The sequence below is a fragment of the Lactuca sativa genome, chromosome 3 (assembly GCF_002870075.4).
Source record: "Lactuca sativa cultivar Salinas chromosome 3, Lsat_Salinas_v11, whole genome shotgun sequence".
NCBI lineage: Eukaryota > Viridiplantae > Streptophyta > Magnoliopsida > Asterales > Asteraceae > Lactuca > Lactuca sativa.
The window spans coordinates 189,531,441-189,547,527 of NC_056625.2; the positions used below are offsets into that span (position 1 = coordinate 189,531,441).

The 16,087-nt window shown below is 41.0% G+C and overlaps 2 long non-coding RNA genes across 6 annotated transcripts; both read right to left on the reverse strand.

Annotated features, from left to right (window-relative positions):
* Positions 1–1,726: 1,726 nt before the first annotated feature.
* Positions 1,727–3,538, reverse strand: LOC122196373 (uncharacterized). 3 transcript variants are annotated; one of them, XR_006187737.2, is made up of 3 exons: positions 3,369–3,538; positions 2,655–3,301; positions 1,727–2,072 (listed from the first exon to the last, which is right to left on the reverse strand). It is a non-coding gene; the product is annotated as an uncharacterized LOC122196373 (long non-coding RNA). The 3 variants fall into 3 exon arrangements; XR_006187735.2 differs by lacking the exon at positions 1,727–2,072 and having other exon boundaries at positions 2,508–3,301; XR_006187736.2 differs by lacking the exon at positions 1,727–2,072 and having other exon boundaries at positions 2,508–3,305.
* A 65-nt stretch (positions 3,539–3,603) lies between these two features.
* LOC122196374 (uncharacterized) lies at positions 3,604–5,311 on the reverse strand. 3 transcript variants are annotated; one of them, XR_006187738.2, is made up of 4 exons: positions 4,835–5,311; positions 4,426–4,557; positions 4,263–4,357; positions 3,604–4,152 (listed from the first exon to the last, which is right to left on the reverse strand). It is a non-coding gene; the product is annotated as an uncharacterized LOC122196374 (long non-coding RNA). The 3 variants fall into 3 exon arrangements; XR_008230969.1 differs by having other exon boundaries at positions 3,604–3,772; positions 4,042–4,152; positions 4,263–4,557; XR_008230968.1 differs by having other exon boundaries at positions 4,263–4,557.
* Between the last annotated feature and the right edge of the window lie 10,776 nt (positions 5,312–16,087).

Consider the following 16,087-nt stretch of genomic DNA (forward strand, 5'->3'; position numbering starts at 1 on the left):
GTTCTTTTTGCGCAACTGTTTTGTAAAAACTGTCAAAAATCACATTTTTAATGTTTTATGGTAAGGTCAATTGGGTTCGAATGTTAACTCAAGGAACTAGCCCTCAGAAAAGGAATATCGTGATTTGGTTTAGTAATGACTGAGTTGTGGCCATTCAAAAATGAACAAAATATTCTGACACAATGCATGTCATCCTTGGTTGCTTTGAGTGCCCCCTTATGGTCAGTTTCACAAAGACAACATGAATGCTTCTTTTATGGTTGAAGATAAACAAAAATAAAATAAAGTTTATAGAAGAACAAGAAACTTTTAGGTTTACGCATCCAAGCCATAGATTTAGGGTTATTCCAAGCCCCCAAAAGTGGGTTTTTCATACTCGTGATAGAGAACTCCTTGGAACCACCGAATCTTACACTATGATTGCACCACAAATTCGATTTCTAGCACATACATGGAGTGAATAAGCATCCAAGATGTACTACAGATGGTTTAAATGCTTTTTGTTATGTAAGAACACAAAAGAAATGAAGAAGAATATGTAAAACTCAATTTTTGAAATCATATGAACATATGTGCATCTTTTCACTCTTAGCATGGGTTTGATCCCGGACTTTCACCATCTCAAGCACATGTAATGTGTTATGGTGAGAATCTACAAACACGAAGAGGAAAAACAAGGATATATAGCCATAGAAGGGCATAGAATCCGAAAAGAAGATCCATGAAGAAGAGGAAGTAAAGTTGTAAAACCATAAGAAGAGGTTGTATTGTTTACCTTGATTTCGACTTTGAGTGAAACAAGAACACCTCAAGACCTTAAAGAATCTGAAATTAGGGAAGAAGATGGATGATTTTTGGATGGGTTTGAGAGGTTTTGGGTGTTGGAGAGTTTTCTTGAAGAATGAGAACAGAGTTAAGTGTAGAAAGGGCTCAAATGAGTAGTAGTGATATGTTTTAAGAAATGAGAGAGAGGGGAGGGCATATGGACAAATTTTGAATGGTAGGGAGGTGAGAGAAGAATATTTTTCTTGGTATTGGATAAATCATTAAAAGCGTTTCTTTAATTTTTATAAATCTAGGCTTTACATTTTATAAAAACTTAAATATTATCATAATTTCCTAGGATTTTATTTATTGGGTTTTATTGAAATATTTACATTTGGAAATAAGTTGTAAACTTATATTTCTTGAATTAATTTAGAAACATTTGGAAATATGTTGTAAACTTATATTTCATGAAATAATTTAGAAAAATGATAACCTATGATTTAATTTTTATTAAAATCAATTTCTCATATTTCAAAAATTGTAACATGGGTTCATAATATATGGTTGTGGGATTTTAAAATCCTTGGAGTTTACTTTTGGTTCACATTTCGAATTATGAATTATATGAGTTTGTCATCAACTTTGTAGTTGGTTCACATTATGATTTAATTTTGTTCATATTAAATCAGAACTAGGTGGGGACCCCCGCGTTGCAGGGGTTGGATGCGACAATTTTTTCCATTGTTTGTTCTTTGTAAATGTCATTTGATCAACTATTTGTTTATAGTTTGAGTATTGTTATGGGGCAGTAATACTGTTTCATCATGAATAATTTTTGTTGTTGTCGGATAAACTATTTATCGAAAAATATACTTCATGGGTTTATCCTTTGGTTGATAAGATGGAGATGCCGGATTCCACGGATCAAATAAAATGCCTCCAATATCAAACATCAAGAGGAAAGGTATATAAACCATCGAGATACACAGAAGTATTCATAATAAAGTGTGTCCAATATGAAACATTAAATGAACAGAATAAATTTAACTGAGATATGTGCTATTAAAATAGGTGGGAAACCTTGCTCCGCAGGGTTCGGTTTTCACCACAGTAGTTAAAGGAATCACAACAGATTTGATCATAAGTTGCATAAATCTTAAGTGTCCATTGTTAAAAGATGACACATTTAAACTGGAATCAGAACAAAAGGTCTGCAAAAATCATTTTAACAGGTACCTGTTTCATTCATCTTTAGTGTAGACTTTTAGTTGTTTTGACTATTTATGAATACTTCTATGTGAAACCTGTTAAACAATATACACAGGAAATTTTCATCAAAATCTCTTAAAAGCACTAGGTTTTACCAAAAAAAAAAAAACTATATACATGGGCAGTTTGTTCAAAAACTATTAAATCATTAATTTTTTACCCAAAAACTCTTAAAATAACTTTTCATTTTTACAAAAAAAAGTATGTAGGAGCAGTTTTGTCCAAACTATTGAAATCATTATTTCTTTTATAAAAATAAAAAAGAAGTATACAGGGGCATTTTGGACAAAAAATGTTAAAGTCACTATTTTTTTACCAAAAGAACAATATGTAGTGGCATTTCGGTCAAAACTATAAAAATCATTATTTTTTTAATCAGAAAAAGAGTATGCATAGTCACTTTCAACAAAAACTGTTAAAACCACTATTTTTTAACCCCGCGTTGCGGGGATGGATTTAAACAGCTCCGATCATTTTGGCATGTTATTTAATTTAAAGGATTCAAGAAATATGGAACATGTTTTTGTAAATATGTTATGAATCTAACCTATTTTCCTTTACATATCCCCTGTTTTCCTTACCACATACCAACATCATATAACCCATGGCATACTTACAAAATGTATGTAGCAACAGCAGAAATGTCAAACTCCACCAAAGCACAAGAGGGGCAAAATAGTCAAAAGTTGAATTGAAAAGGAGGAAGCCATCTCACAACATGTAGGTGCACCGGGTTGTACTTTTTCGGCTTCGATGATGTCCCGGGTAGCAAAATCTTTGCTTCATCAACTGTTTGTTTTTGGATTTAGCATACTTCCATTCATTTTTGTACAGTAGCATCTTACTTCCATTTTAATCTATTATAACATCGTAATTTCGAATTTTTTTACTTTAAAAGTTGCATTATAAAAGGTAACAAATTTGTGTTCCACTGATGACACACTTTTTTTAAACCCAACATCGAATACCAATCAGTGGTAACAAAATTGTGTTCCTTTTTATATACTTTCCAAAGGGAGGAAACCTCTCCTTTGGAAATAGTCCCCCAATCCTGACATACCTCCAGAAACTATAAAAGCTTGGAATAAATGGAGTCATAATTCATCAAAACAAAAGGAACAGGGAGTGCAAAACCTATCCTCTTGAACTGGATGAGTGGAAGAATGTCAAAAGCCTCATCCAGAGTACCAATTCCACCTAGTAACACAATCAGACCCGTCTTCTCCCCTTTACTACTTCTAACGGTTGCATCCATCAACCCATGCTTTCTTGCAGAAAAAAACATGCATTCAGATTCAGATTTAGTCAGTCACTAATCTAATAATTCTAACCTGCATGTAAGGTAAGCATGAGAAGGAATATACGAATGAAAACTGGTTGTTGTCCATTCCCCTGCTTCTTTAGAAATCTTGAACCCAGCGACCAATAGCATCCCGAGTTGCAGCATCCATCAACCCTGGTCCAGCCCCTAACCATGAAGTGCATCCGAACAACTTTGCAACCTTTAACAAAATCAAAACTTTCATTCTTTTGAAACACAATACAAAAATATAAATATGGACTTGCCTCTCTTGCCAATTCTTGTGTCTGGACATAATGCTCATATCCGGGGCCCATCCTTGCAGAACCCAAGTACACGACACCTCTCCCAAGGCTGAGTATTAGCTCATACCATTTTTCAGCTTCATTCATTCATACACAACACAACACCAGGCATAGTTCAAGGCAATATTTACTGATCAGTTTATACAAAAAATTTACTGAGTATTAGTAATTTAGTATTTACAGTATTGAAAAAAAAGTAGACAAAAATTATGACAAAATGCTCATCTTAAATGTAAAATAATTAAAAAAATTTACTGATGTTCAATTCAAACAAAAAAGTAACTTATTAGTTTGATTTAACAATCAAAAGCCAGAAACCATTATCGAAGATTAGAAGATTAACAAAAGAAACAAATAAATGATGAAGAAAACAGATCAAATTGAGAAGAGAGACAGAACCTGGAATAATTAGGAACCAATGAGTTTATACATACACCAAGTTGGCTGTTGTCCCTAACTGGATAATACCAAGCATAGTTCAAGCAATATTCTATGCATTTCTTGCCCCTTCTGCAAGAGAAATATATTATATAACAAAAAAATGTTAACATAAATCACAGATTTAATATAGTTAATAAAGGAACAAAAGTTATATAATTAGCATTAGCAATATAGCATACCGTAGTTAGTAAACTCAATAAAGGCAAATTGAATCAACTCGACTCTTGTTCCTGCACCCGGCCTCTCACTTCGTTTCGTTGTTCTTCTAAAAAAACTGAAGGCCATCATAAATGGCGGATGTCAATCAAATAATATATTAGAAATCGAAGTACAAAATCATACATAAGACTGCAGCCGATAAAAGCGCTTCAGTCGTGAGGGTTGAATGAATCGTTGAACCAATTGAATTGTTTGAACCCAACTAATGTCGTATGAATCGATTAAAATGCTGGCATGTGATCGAGGCTTCACATACTGTAGGGGGAAAAGCGGAATTGGAATTAGGTTTCACCAGGTATGTACACGTTGCATATCAATCATTCAAGAATAATTTGTATTACATCCGATGGCTAACACTAATCAACACATCAAATTAGAAATTAAACCAAACACGAATGACAGATTCGGCTCTAACCTAGGTGTTCATGCTGACACAATCGAACAGAAACTGAAAGCAAGGGTCAACATACCCAAAATCAAAAACAACAAAAGACGGAAATTAAAAATCAAATAGAAGCGAAAGACAACATACCCAAAATCTAAATAACAACAGTACAGGCAGGGCCATCTTCCTTATTGCCGATGTTTCCTTGTAATAGGCAGAGGAAAACTGATGAAGCTAGTTTCTTGTAGCCGACGGTGACACAAAAAAGAAAACCGGGAAGATCGATAAGAATAAAAGGAAGGTGCATCAACGACAAAAGCTAAACTGTAAAGCTTTGAGAGAATCTGAAGCAGCCGATGGGTGTTTCAAGAGTTGCGGTGCCTTGGGTGTGAATTCAATCGTCGCTGCACCTCTATTCTTCTCTGTCATTCAAACGGAAGCGAAACCAGCGGGACGCGTTCGTGGCATATAAAAAATATATTTTTATATTAAAAATAATTAAATCATTGTTATTAACATTTAAATAATAATTTTATAAAAAATATAAAAAATGATTTTTAGTATTGTTATTATGTTGAACTATATTATAAGAGATAAAGTTGGAACTTGAAATTGTTTTGTACATACAAAGTTATATGATTAAAATAGAAAAAAAAATCATTTTTAAAAATAAATAAATCGTTATTGTTATATATTAAATAATAATTTCATATTAAATTACAACGTTTATATTAAATATTAACACTATATAGAAAATACAATAATAGAGATATTTTTTTATGTATCTTAAATTTTATCATTATGTACAACATATGATAATAGAGACAACTCTTTATCTTAAATAGTAAAAAAAAATGTTTAGTATCATAAATATTACCATAATTATGTAGAACATATTATAATAGTGACGTCTTTTATAAGGTTACAACTTTAAATTGTATTACATACAGGGTTGTAAAACTTGGCTAATACAACCAAATACTCGGCATGTTACTTAAACTCGGCCTCCAATGGAAGCGAGTTTGCCTAACTCAGCCAGAAGACACTCAGACCCTTATTAAACTTGATCCAAATCTAAAAGATACGGTCCAAAATCATTTTTGACATTCTGAAATTTAATTTGTCACTTGTCGATAAAGACAATCTCACCAAAGAATACACTCAACGTTCTACAAAGTTGGATGCAAGGAAGATCTCATGGCTTAGTCCCTTTGAAATATTTCACAACATTTTCTATTTATAGAGGAGAATACATTCTCTTGTTACTCTCACGATCAATGTGGGATGAAGACATTTTAATTAAACTCATTTATTTATTTGCCAATAATTTCATTTTGTTAAATAAAATAATAAATAATAAAAATAAAACGTTATCGAGAAAATTTATTGTTCAATAGTTCCATTTTTCAGTAATCTCGTAAGTTGCTATAAAAAATTAAGTTTTTATTGAATAACTTTTTGTTAAATCCTAAAATCATAAATTCAGTTAGGTACTTAATATAGAAAGTTTGTTTACACGTATTTTCATGATTCAAAATGTCATTATAAAATGAATTCATTTAAAAAATATAATCGAGTATATATTTCGTGCTTTTGAATCAAAGTGATTTTCCAAACAATTATAATTTTATATTTAAGTAGATTTTTTTATATTTATATAACATTATGTAACTTATAATATTATTATAAACAATTTGGATAATCATGGGAGTTTCAAATGTATGTGGTGAAAGGAAAATGCTTCATTTATCGGTCTAAAATAATCAAACTCGGACCGATTCAGCTTAATATACCAAACTACATAACGTTTTTTCTATTGAAACTCGGTTTGTATATATTTTGTGTTTTTGAATCAAACTTATTTTTCAAACAATTATAATTTTATGTTTAGGTAACTTATTTATAATATTATTAGAAACAATTTGAAAAATCATGGGAGTTTCGAATGTATGTGCTGAAAGGAAAATGCTTCCTTATCGGTCCAAATTGATCAAACTTAGATCGATTCACCTTAATATACCAAACTGCATAACGGTTTTTCAACTAAAACTCTATTTGAACCTAAAAAAATCTTTTTCAAAACCATTTTCGGGATTCTAAAACTTAAATGGACAGTTTCCAATAAAGACAATCTCACCAAAGAATACCATCAACATCCTAAAAAGGTAGGCATAAGTAAGTTCTCATAGTTTGGTCCCTTTAAAACATTTCACAACCTTTCCTATTTATAGAAGATGAAACGTTCTCTTGTTTACTCTCACCATCGATATGGGATGAAGACATTGTAATAAAACACGCTTTCTTGTTAATAAAACATTATTCAACTTATTTAGTAAAACATCTTTATCTTGTTTACCCTTTCTTTATTGTTCAATAGTTCAATTTTTTATAATCTCGTAAGTTGCTATCCAAAAAAGTAAGTTTTTATTGAATAATTTTTTGTTCAATTCTAAAATCATAAATTCAGTTAGATACTTAATATAGAAAGTTTGTTTATATGTATTTTCAAGATTCAAAAGTTCATTATAAAAAGAATTTGTAACAGCTCGGAATCTCAGGTATTGTTTAAATTGTGTTTTGGGGTGTTATAAGAGGGGACTCGGCGAGTTGGAGCCAGACTCGCCGAGTAGGATCGCACCCCTGGTCGCGGGTTCGCGACTGGACTCGACGAGTCCAGATATGGACTCGGCGAGTCTGCGCTGTTTAGCGAAAACCCTAGCCGTTCAGATTTGGGACGTATAAAAGGGACTTATTGGCCGTCATTGTTCGTTTTAGCCTTCTGAGAGGAACCCTAAATCGATTGTGTGCATCTAGAGCAAGGTTAAAGGCCATTGGTGATCTTGAAGGAGTTGTTGTGCAAGGAAGAGAAGGGCTTGGCTAAAGGAACAACAAGGGAGTCACGTTCTGAGGATTGGGGACACAGAGAGTACATCATCCATGTAAGAATTCGAGTATGCTCTGCTATGGTGATGTGTTTAGAGGATTAGGGTTTATGGAACCCTTTTTGTGGATAGATTGAATGTTACCCTAGTCCCCCAAACGATTGTAACCCCATGTTGGGACCTTTGGAGGTCCAGAATGTCCCATGCCTATGCATTTCGGGAAGTGATGAAGGTTTTGGATTGAAATCCTTATGCCTTAGGTCAATATGTAAATTATAAGTCTTGGGGTGTAGCATGAGCACCGAAATGAGGACCTTACGTGATGGACCAGTCTAGGAAGGCCAGACCTATGAATGGTCGGAGCAATTCTGACCTTAGGAAACAGTTTGATCGACTGCATGGCATGGACTCGCCGAGTCCGATGAACAGACTCGGCGAGTAGCTTGGAGAATAACTGGGACTCGTCGAGTTGTTCTTCAGACTCGGAGAGTGGAGTCGGGGTGGCCCCGCGATTCTTCCAGGAGTAACTCGTCGGGTCAAGGAGGATACTCGACGAGTAGAAAGGGAATCTTAGAGGATTGGAGGACGACTAGACTCGCCGAGTCGCCAGAGTACTCGCCGAGTCCGGTCGAGTTGACCGTGGACCGTTGACCAGAGTTGACCCATGTGTGATTCCTTAGGGTCAGTTAACTTGGAAGATAAAAGTGTTAATAAGGGATATATGATATTATAGGGAGTTTGTAGCTCGGCGGATCGAGTACGAGTGATTTCAGGAGTTGCTAGCTTTCAGTATCCACGAGGTGAGTCTTCTCACTATACTGTACCCGGAAGGGTTTGACTGTGTGACCGGAAGGTCAGATATGATATATGATATATGTGCTATATGTGGTAAGTTAATTGTTATGCGTGCTGTGTATGTTTATATGGGTCGGAAGGCAATATGTTATGGGCCGGAAGGCAATATGTTATGGGCCGGAAGGCGATTATGTTATGGGCCGGAAGGCGTTGTGTTGTGGACCGGAAGGTCAGGGCTGGAAAGGCGTATATGTGTAAGTTGTATATTGGGGAACTCACTAAGCATTTATGCTTACAGTTGTTATGTATGTGTTTCAGGTACTAGCGAGGACCGTGGGAAGGCGCCGGCATGATGCGTACACACTGATTGATGTTTGAGATCTTGGGAATTTTATGATTTGTATTTCGACTTAAAACCTGGAATAATTATATTTAGTTGGAATAAAAATACTCTATTATTTGAAATGAAAATTTTGTTTGAAAATTTGCGTTGTTACAATTGGTATCAGAGCCTTGGTTTGAGGGATTCGGGTGCACCTTCGGGTGTAACTGAACTCAAACCGAGGATTTGAGAAAAACTTTTAAAAATAAAGGCATAAACTTTTAAAAATGATAGTGTGGTAAACAAGAAAGAAGCAGTGTGTACGATCAGTCAGCGCCCGAACGGTAAAGATCCCCAAAATACCTTACAATGTTATGTTATGAAATGAATTGTTATGCATGCTAGAAGACTAGGTATTCATGATAGGACTAGAGTGGCCTGATTTGTGATGCCTTAGTCTAGGGAGTTTGTCGATATGAGATACTTGATAGCGTGCAGGTAGATAGTGCACATCAAAAGTAGAGTACTCACTATTCGGGGTTTGGGGAGGAAGATTTGGGACGAATGCTGATACGGTGTGGTCGGTAGTATTGGGCCCGTACTACCGAAGACACCGGGTCGGTGGGAGACCCAAGTAAGAATCCCTGGATATCGAAGACTGAGTAGGGTTGCGTTATCAAGTACAATTGTACTTGATGGAGTCTCTGATAATTTTATGTTATATTTCAGAGACATCATGGTTACAACACGCCACGGGACGAGTTCGAGCGGTGTGAGTGACGAGGAGATTCGTCAGCTGATTCAGGAGGAGGTAGCTGCAGCGATCCGGGCTGAGATCCCGGAGATGTTTGGGTCTATTAAGACCACCCTGATGGAGACGTTTGAGGAGCGGTACGCCGCACTGACTGAAGCTGCAGCCGCTGCCGCTACCGCAGCTGTGGCCGCTGCCATGCCACAGGGGGGTGACTCGCTGCTATTTCGGGAATTCAGCAACACGAAACCACCTGAGTTCGATGGGACATAGGATCCGATTGCTGCGATGAGGTGGATCGTTGATATTGAGGGGTGCTTCTACACTTGTTCATGCCCGGAGCACCTGAGGGTACGGTTCGCTTTGAACCAGCTCCGTCTGGGAGGGAAGGATTGGTGGAAGTTCATAACGGCGAACTTCACTTTGGCGGAGATTATAGCAGTGACATGGGAGAGGTTTACTGCCATGTTCAGGGACGAGTACGTTCCCCCAGTGGAGAGGGAACGATTGATTCAGGAGTTCTTGACCCTTAAGCAGGGTACTGATTCGGTTGCGGTGGTCACGCGGAAGTTTCATGAGAGGGCGATGTTCTGCCCCGAGCTGGTGTCTACAGAGCAGTCGCGGATGAGCCGGTACGTGGGTGTTTTGAGGAGGGATATCCGGGAGTTTGTGTCGAACTCCACCTATCATACTTTTGCTGAGCTTCAGGCGAATGCCAGGAAGCGCGAGATCGAGTTGGAGACCCAGGCCAAGGAGGAGGCCGAGTCTCAGCAGGTGGACCGGCGGCCGGCTCAGTCTCAGCCGGCAGCCAAGCGGACCAAGTCCGCCGATTCGAGGACGGGAGGTCCGAAGGGCCGCACTTGCGGATAGTGCGGCAAGGGTCATGATGGGGCGTGTCGAGCTGGTGTTTGCTACAAGTGTGGCAAGGAGGGACACATCGCCAGGGATTGCCCTAAGGGGTTTATGGTTTGCTTTCATTGCAACCAGACAGGCCATCGGAAGGCCGAGTGCCCTCAGCTTCGTCAGGGATCTACACCTACTGCCAGGACTACTAAGACTCGACCGGCGAAGGTCGAGACCCCGAGGGCTCGCGGGAGAGCCTTTCAGCTGACTGCGGAGGAGGTCCGCGCTGCGCCCGATGTTGTGGCAGGTATGCTGTAATTCATGTATTTATTTAAAGTCGAAATGTATGCTTATGTTATTATATGTGTAGGTACTTTTCTTGTGAACTCTGTGCCTGCTCTAGTGTTATTTGACTCGGGTGCGAGTAGGTCCTTTGTATCTTTAGCTTTTAGTCAGCATATCAGCATTAGTCGTGAGTCGTTAAGTCGGCCTCTGAGCGTTTCTATAGCGGCCGAGAGAGTGATTTGTGCCACGGAGGTTTTTTGGGGATGCGTGCTAGAGATTTTCGGGGTTGAGTTTCCAATTGACCTGATTCCTATTGCGATGGGTGATGTCTGTGTCATCGTGGGCATGGACTGGTTGAGCCGATTCAGCGCTGTCATCGATTGTGAGCGTTAGCTGGTGACTATACGAGACCCTAGTGGGGGAGTTCTTACGGTGTACGGCGAGGGTACCCGTTCGGGATCAGCTTTTTGTTCGGCCACTAGGGCGAGGCAATGTCTACAGCAGGGATGTAAGGGTTTTGTGGCGTATGTGATGGATACGCGGGAGGCTTCCGAGAGACCGAGGTCAGTGGAGGAGGTCCCAGTGGTGCGTGAGTTTCCGGATGTTTTCCCCGAGGAGCTGTCGGGAGTACCTCCTGCGAGGCAAGTAGAGTTTGGTATCGATCTGATTCCGGGGGCCGTGCCTATTGCGAAGGTGCCTTATCGTCTCGCACCTCCAGAGATGCAAGAGTTGTCCTCGCAACTCCAAGAGTTGCTGGGGAAGGGATTCATTCGGCCGAGCAGCTCGCCGTGGGGAGCACCTATTCTGTTCGTCAAGAGGAAGGATGGTTCACACCGGATGTGCATTGATTACCGGGAGTTGAACAAAGTGACGGTCAAGAACCGTTACCCGTTACCGAGGATCGATGATTTATTCGATCAGTTGCAAGGGGCATCTTGGTTTTCTAAGATTGACCTGAGGTCAGGGTACCATCAGGTGAGAGTGCGGGATGAGGACGTCCAGAAGACAGCATTTAGGACACGATATGGGCATTATGAGTTTGTGGTGATGCCTTTCGGGCTCACCAATTCCCCGGCTGTGTTCATGGACCTCATGAACAGGGTATGCAGGCCGATGTTGGATCGGTCAGTGATTGTATTTATCGACGACATCCTAGTGTATTCGCGATCTAGAGAGCAGCATGAGGAACATTTGCGGGAGGTCCTTGAGGTATTGAGGTCGGAGAAGTTATATGCAAAGTTCTCCAAATGTGAATTCTGGTTGCGGGAGGTCCAATTTCTTGGACATGTTGTTAATCAAGAAGGGATATTGGTCGATCCGGCCAAGGTTGAGGCTGTGATGAGTTGGGAGGTGCCAAAGTCACCCTCTGAGATCAGGAGTTTCCTTGGGTTGGTGGGGTACTTCGGAGGTTTATTATGGACTTCTCCAAGATCGCTGTGCCGCTCACCAGATTGACTCGGAAGGGTGTTGCATTCTCATGGGGACCCGAGCAACAGACTTCCTTTGAGACACTTCGTCAGAGACTGTGCGAAGCCCCGGTATTAGCTCTCCCGGAAGGGATGGAAGATTTTGTGGTATATTGCGACGCATCGATCTCGGGACTGGGTGCAGTATTGATGCAGAGAGGTCATGTGATAGCTTATGCATCGAGGCAGCTGAAGCCTCATGAGGCGAAATATCCCACGCATGATTTAGAGTTGGGGGCAGTAGTGTTCGCTCTCAAGATTTGGCGTCACTACCTGTATGGGGTTCGATGTACGATATACACGGACCATAAGAGTTTGAAGTATTTGATGGATCAGCCCAACCTAAATATGTGTCAGAGGAGGTGGTTGGATGTGGTCAAGGATTATGATTGTGAAATCCTGTACCACCCGGGCAAAGCTAATGTGGTAGCCGATGCATTGAGCCGCAGGGCGGAGAGCACTCCATTGCGAGATGTATGTCTGAGACTGACTGTGATGACTCCAGTATTGGATGCTATTCGTGGGGCACAGGCGGAGGCTGTGAGATCCAAGATGCAGAAGAAAGAGCAGGTCGTTGGGTTAATTTCAGAGTTCGTTAAGGATGGAGGAGGACTTCTGATGTTTCTGGGTCGGATTTGGGTACCATTCGTGGGCGGTACGCGTATTACTTTGATAGAAGAGGCTCATAGATCGAAATTCTCGATCCATCCCGGTGCTACGAAGATGTATTTGGATTTGAGGAAGGAATACTGGTGGCCCTGTATGAAGAGAGACGTCGCCTGGTTCGTTGAGAGGTGCTTGACCTGCCGTAGAGTTAAGGCCGAGCACCAGAGACCGCATGGAAAGTTACAGCCATTGGGGATTCCTGAGTGGAAGTGGGAACAGATTACTATGGATTTCATCACCAAATTGCCGAGAACTGCCAGGGGAGTCGATGCAATTTGGGTGATTGTGGATAGGTTGACGAAGAGTGCACACTTCCTTGCCATCAGCGAGAGTTCATCAGCGGAGAAGTTGGCGGAGATATATGTGAGAGAAGTAGTATCTCGGCATGGAGTGCCGATCTCGATTGTTTCAGACCGTGATGTACGTTTCACTTCCAGGTTCTGGAAGAAATTCCATGAGGAGCTGGGTACTAAACTGCATTTTAGTACCGCATACCATCCCCAGACAGACGGTCAGAGCGAGCGGACGATTCAGACACTGGAGGACATGCTTCGAGCGTGTGTGTTAGATTTCGGGGGTAGCTGGGATGCGTATTTACCCTTGGCAGAGTTTTCCTACAACAACAGTCATCATTCGAGCATTGGTATGCCACCTTTTGAGTTGTTGTATGGTAGGAGGTGTCGGACCCCCATTTGCTGGGGAGAGGTGGGACAGAGAGTGATGGGCAGTACAGAGATCATACTTCAGACGACAGAGCAGATTTAGCAGGTTAGGCAAAGGTTATTGGCCGCCCAGAGCCGACAGAAGAGTTATGCGGACAGGCGCCGGTCCGAGCTTGAATTTCAGGTTGGCGACTTCGTTCTCCTGAAGGTTTCTCCTTGGAAGGGAGTGATCCGGTTCAGGAAGAGGTGCAAGTTGGGGCCCCGGTTTATAGGTCCATTTCATGTGATTGCAAGGGTAGGCCGGGTAGCCTATCGATTGGAGTTTCCAGCAGAGTTGGGACAGATCCACAATACTTTTCATGTATCGCAATTGAGGAAGTGTATAGCCGATGAATCGGCAGTGGTTCCATTAGAGGATATTCAGGTGGATGTGAGCCTGAATTACGCCGAGAGACCAGTGGCCATCAGGGATCGGAAGATCAAGGTTCTGAGGAACAAGGAGGTACCTCTGGTGTTGGTTCAGTGGCAACACCGGAAAGGATCGGCAATGACTTGGGAGCCGGAGCGTGAGATGCGGGAGCAATATCCGGAGTTATTTTCAGAGTGAGACTTCGAGGGCGAAGTCTAATCCTAGTGGGGGAGAATTGTAACAGCCCGGAATCTCAGGTATTGTTTAAATTGTGTTTTGGGGTGTTATAAGAGGGGACTCGGCGAGTTGGAGCCAGACTCGCTGAGTAGGATCGCACCCCTGGTCGCGGGTTCGCGACTGGACTCGACGAGTCCAGATATGGACTCGGCGAGTCTGCGCTGTTTAGCGAAAACCCTAGCCGTTCAGATTTGGGACGTATAAAAGGGACTTATTGGCCGTCATTGTTCGTTTTAGCCTTCTGAGAGGAACCCTAAATCGATTGTGTGCATCTAGAGCAAGGTTAAAGGCCATTGGTGATCTTGAAGGAGTTGTTGTGCAAGGAAGAGAAGGGCTTGGCTAAAGGAACAGCAAGGGAGTCACGTTCTGAGGATTGGGGACACAGAGAGTACATCATCCATGTAAGAATTCGAGTATGCTCTGCTATGGTGATGTGTTTAGAGGATTAGGGTTTATGGAACCCTTTTTGTGGATAGATTGAATGTTACCCTAGTCCCCCAAACGATTGTAACCCCATGTTGGGACCTTTGGAGGTCCAGAATGTCCCATGCCTATGCATTTCGGGAAGTGATGAAGGTTTTGGATTGAAATCCTTATGCCTTAGGTCAATATGTAAATTATAAGTCTTGGGGTGTAGCATGAGCACCGAAATGAGGACCTTACGTGATGGACCAGTCTAGGAAGGCCAGACCTATGAATGGTCGGAGCAATTCTGACCTTAGGAAACAGTTTGATCGACTGCATGGCATGGACTCGCCGAGTCCGATGAACAGACTCGGCGAGTAGCTTGGAGAATAACTGGGACTCGTCGAGTTGTTCTTCAGACTCGGAGAGTGGAGTCGGGGTGGCCCCGCGATTCTTCCAGGAGTAACTCATCGGGTCAAGGAGGATACTCGACGAGTAGAAAGGGAATCTTAGAGGATTGGAGGACGACTAGACTCGCCGAGTCGCTAGAGTACTCGCCGAGTCCGGTCGAGTTGACCGTGGACCGTTGACCAGAGTTGACCCATGTGTGATTCCTTAGGGTCAGTTAACTTGGAAGATAAAAGTGTTAATAAGGGATATATGATATTATAGGGAGTTTGTAGCTCGGCGGATCGAGTACGAGTGATTTCAGGAGTTGCTAGCTTTCAGTATCCACGAGGTGAGTCTTCTCACTATACTGTACCCGGAAGGGTTTGACTGTGTGACCGGAAGGTCGGATATGATATGTGATATATGTGCTATATGTGGTAAGTTAATTGTTATGCGTGCTGTGTATGTTTATATGGGTCGGAAGGCAATATGTTATGGGCCGGAAGGCAATATGTTATGGGCCGGAAGGCGATTATGTTATGGGCCGGAAGGCGTTGTGTTGTGGACCGGAAGGTCAGGGCTGGAAAGGCGTATATGTGTAAGTTGTATATTGGGGAACTCACTAAGCATTTATGCTTACAGTTGTTATGTATGTGTTTCAGGTACTAGCGAGGACCGTGGGAAGGCGCCGGCATGATGCGTACACACTGATTGATGTTTGAGATCTTGGGAATTTTATGATTTGTATTTCGACTTAAAACCTGGAATAATTATATTTAGTTGGAATAAAAATACTCTATTATTTGAAATGAAAAATTTGTTTGAAAATTTGCGTTGTTACAATTGGTATCAGAGCCTTGGTTTGAGGGATTCGGGTGCACCTTCGGGTGTAACTGAACTCAAACCGAGGATTTGAGAAAAACTTTTAAAAATAAAGGCATAAACTTTTAAAAATGATAGTGTGGTAAACAAGAAAGAAGCAGTGTGTACGATCAGTCAGCGCCCGAACGGTAAAGATCCCCAAAATACCTTACAATGTTATGTTATGAAATGAATTGTTATGCATGCTAGAAGACTAGGTATTCATGATAGGACTAGAGTGGCCTGATTTGTGATGCCTTAGTCTAGGGATTTTGTCGATATGAGATACTTGATAGCGTGCAGGTAGATAGTGAACATCAAAAGTAGAGTACTCACTATTCGGGGTTTGGGGAGGAAGATTTGGGACGAATGCTGATACGGTGTGGTCGGTAGTATTGGGCCCGTACTACCGAAGACACCGGGTCG